We start from the raw sequence: 4,331 nt of genomic DNA, 5'->3' as shown, positions 1-4,331 counted from the left end.
GTGATTGCATCCTTTTAGTTTTTAAAATTGACAATATTTTTTAGTAACCTTCATTTTGAATAATTGTTATTTGTTTTTCAATTCTTAATTCCCATATTCAAATTCTTTATTCAAAAATTCAAATTCTTTATTCAAAAAAAAAAAAAAAAATAAATAAATAATTATACAATCAAATGCATTCCAAAAATCAAATACAATATTGTTTCCTAATTTCTAATATGTGTCCCCTATAGGCTACCCTGTGTGGGGACACTTGAATATATATAATAAAATATTTATATACAAATTTAAATATTATATCATGAAGAACATAATAATTGAATATGGTATTATATTGAAATAAATCAATATGTCAATATTTATAATCATTCTTGCACACATTCATACGCACACACTCACATATGCGCACACATTCATACGCACACACATTCACACATGCGCACAAACACACACACACACACCACACACACACACACACACACCACACACACACACACACACACACAACACACACACACACACACACACACACACACACACACACACACCACACACACACACACACACTTACACAAAACTTAAAACTATGTACGGAGTGGTTGCTGTTTTTTTCATATTTAGTTCAATTTTATTCATAGTTAACGTTTCGTTTTTTTTTCAAAGTGCTGATGTAATTATACCATAAATGAATGCGTTTTGAAGAAAGATACAGTGATTGAAATTTGATACTGTCTTACTGTTTACGCATACCGGACGGGATTTGTGAGTTCAATGATCTTTGATTGGTGCAGTGTTCATGTCGTGTAATGTGTAAATTATACTAAATTTAGACCTATATTAATTTAGTAAAAAAATCATTCGGGTTGTCTAGTTGTAAAATGAATTTCTTGATTTCTTTTCTAAATAACTGACGCGACGTTATTTTCCTTGTTGTTACTGGAAGTGAATTGAATATTTTTATAGCTATGTATTTGAAGTGTCGTCTGGAATGTTCTAATCTTGGTTTTGGGAGGTTAATGTCCTGTGAATTCCTGAGGTTTATTCTTTCTCTCATCTGTTGAATATCGAAATTATTTTCAGCTAAATCCAGCAATGCTTTGAATAGAAAAGAATGTCTCACTGATAATATTGATAGTTCTCTGAAGAGCATCATTGAACTATATTGTTTAGGTTTATTACAAATTATTTTTAATATATGTTTCTGACCAGTAATCACAGGTTTAATATGAACATTGTATGCACTCCCATTTGGTTCTAGAACCAATAATTGCATGGTATAATTGTAACAATACTTCTTTTGGACATAACTGTCTGAGGTAATAGAACTTCCTTATGTATACAAATAACTCATTTTTTATCTTCTGTACATGATCTGACCAAGTGAGCCTACTATCCAATATGAGGCCCAGATATTTAACTGTACGTGCTTGTTTTATAGTTTCACAGTTACACAATATATTATTCACCTGTTGCGCACAATCTAATTTATGGAAGTAAATACTAGTTAACTCCTGATCCGTGTTTTGGAGATTAAATTGTATTATATTAGATTTGTCTGTGTTGATAGTTAATTTATTTTCGCAAAACCACCACCTAAGGTGCTTAAGATCCATTTCTAATTTATTTTTAAGTTCTTGATTTGTTTTGGCCGAATAAAATATAACTGTATTGTCTGCACAAGATGTAATCTTTCCCTGTAAGTCACCATCCGTCAAATCGTTAATAAAGACCAGGAATAAAGTACTTGATAACACTGATCCTTGAGGAATACCTATGGTAATGTCCCCGGGTTCACTCAACGTATCGTTAATTCTGACCCTTTGACTCCTATTAGATAGGTAGCATCTTAACCAATCATTGGCAATTCCTCTTACTCCTGATAAATCAAGTTTTTTTAGAAGCATGTTTTTATCAATTGCATCATATGCTTTAGATATATCAAGAAACAGAGCTGCACATTTATTATTAACACTAAAACTGTCATTTATTTTTGAAATGAGATTTTTAATTGCCGCTTCTGTACTTCTTCCTTCACGGAAACCATATTGGTTATCACTAAAAAAGTTATTATTTTTATAAAAGTTTTCAAGTCTAATCTTGAATATTTTTTCTAAAATCTTGGAAAAAATCGGTAAAAGTGAAATTGGGCGGAACTGATCTATGTTTTTACAATTTGGCTTTTTAGGAATAGGTATAACTACGCTGTGTTTGAACATGCTTGGGAATTTTCCTTTGGCAATACTCAGGTTAATTAGATCGGTTAATTTGTTCAAATAATTCATGTAAGTTTTTTTAATCATGCTTGTGCTTATCCCATCTACACCTGGCGAAGATTTATTTTTCAATTTTCTTATTGTACTTGCTACTTCCTCCGGATTTGTAGGGTAGAGAAAAATTGAATTTGTTGGAGAATTGTATGGAAACCTTATTTTTGATATTCTAGCAGACTCTTCCCTGGTTTGCAATGTGGTTTGTTCTAATTCATCATTCATTTTATTCACAACATTTAGAAAATAAGAATTGAACGAATTAGAAATTTTATTACTATCATGTATGCTATTTCCCTGCTCATCAACAATCAGTTTTAGTGGTTCTTTATTTTTTTTCAATCCTATTAACGCGTCAATTGTTTTCCACGTCTTTCTAATGTTTCCCTGGCTTTCTCTAAACAGTTTTGAATAATAATATTGTTTTCTTTCTCTCAGTTCATTACGTAAGTTATTTTTGAATGTATTGTATATTTGTTTTAAGTCGTCATTATTAGGTTGTTTGATAACATTCTTGTATAACTCATTTCTTAAGTTTATTTGCTTGATCAGATAACTATTTATCCATGGCGACCTATATTTCTGTGTCAAGTTATTTTCTAAAAGAAGATTTTCTTGTGAATCTTTGATAGCGCTTTTTAAAATGTCAATGAAAATTTTCCCATCCCTCATCAACTGATACTGCTGGTATTTCTCTATCCCAATCAATCGATGATAAAATATTATTCAACTTCCGGTAATTGATTAGGCATATTTTTTTATAATTTGTATCTGCTTCTTCGTTGGATCTCTTCAATCCTTCAACTTTAAGTATGATTGTACTGTGATCAGTTATATCTAATGTATTTTATATGTATGTAATCCATATTAATGTATTTTCATTTTGATTTCTAAAAGTTTAAATAGTCTCAAACTCGTTCAATTATTTTGGTTATCTATAAAGTATTTAATATCATGATTTCAAATTCATATTGACTTATTGTAAATCAATCTTTAAATATTTCAAAGTATTAAAAGTGTTTAAACATCACTCCTTTATCTTGTTATTATTTAAATTCAAGCAAGCAATTAGAACCATTCTTTTGTTTGTATTCCATTAATATTGTATTTTTATTTAGTTTCCTTTGTGCCAGTTCAGTCTCTTGATCCTTGCACCTTTGCAGATCTTGTCCTTTGTATCGATTATTAGCTTAACTTTGTGACTACTGTTTGTTCAGCTTATCCATTCTAAATTGTAGAACTTTGGTAATCATTCATCATTTGTTTGATTTTGAACTTTCTTTTTTCTTATAAAACTTTTCATTACAAATTTTGCAAATTCAATTTTTGATTACTCTTGTATTTGTTACTTGAGCACTTTTCAATTTGAGCATTTTAATTGTGATTTTTCAATATTCAGTAGCTTTCATTATTCATCAAGCCTGTTGTTTAAATTTGTTTTTTTAATCGTTCACTGTTCTAAAATTCTCATTGCTCTCCCAGTTATTTTGCACTACAAACATTTTAATTAAATTTGTGATTATATCCAACCTTTCATTTGGTATTTTTTATTTCAATCTCAATCCTGAGTTACCATTTGCTGTACATGCCAATTTGCTTTCATTCAATACATATTATGTAAGCACATTGGATCTTTCCTCCTTTCAAATTTATATGTGGATTTTGTTGGTCTCTGATTACTTTACTAAATTTCATAACCTACAAATTCACCCCTTTATACAGTTCACTCTTTTGCTTGGACAAATTTCACATATAAAGCTGATACTGTGGGCCGGATTTTTCTGAGCCGTGTGCACTTCAATAACTACTAGAGTTCCCTTGCAATTTTTCAGTATTGTATCAATTTTTATGCCAAATGAGAGGTTCAATCATTTCTCTATAAACCATGTCAAATTTGTTGTTATTACATCTACACCTGTTTAATGCACTGTGTAATGTTTTTCATGCCTAATCAATCTGCTGTGACCTGTACTACAACTGTCTGGCTACCTCGCTGTGATTGATGACTGGATTCAACTCGCCCAGATTCGGCTATTACAATCTAAGCCAAGATCGTCGACCAGC

Source organism: Nilaparvata lugens, chromosome 1, assembly GCF_014356525.2.
Source record: "Nilaparvata lugens isolate BPH chromosome 1, ASM1435652v1, whole genome shotgun sequence".
NCBI classification, from domain to species: Eukaryota; Metazoa; Arthropoda; class Insecta; order Hemiptera; family Delphacidae; genus Nilaparvata; species Nilaparvata lugens.
The sequence above is the reverse complement of the archived record's forward strand: the minus strand, read 5'-3'. Positions refer to the sequence as shown.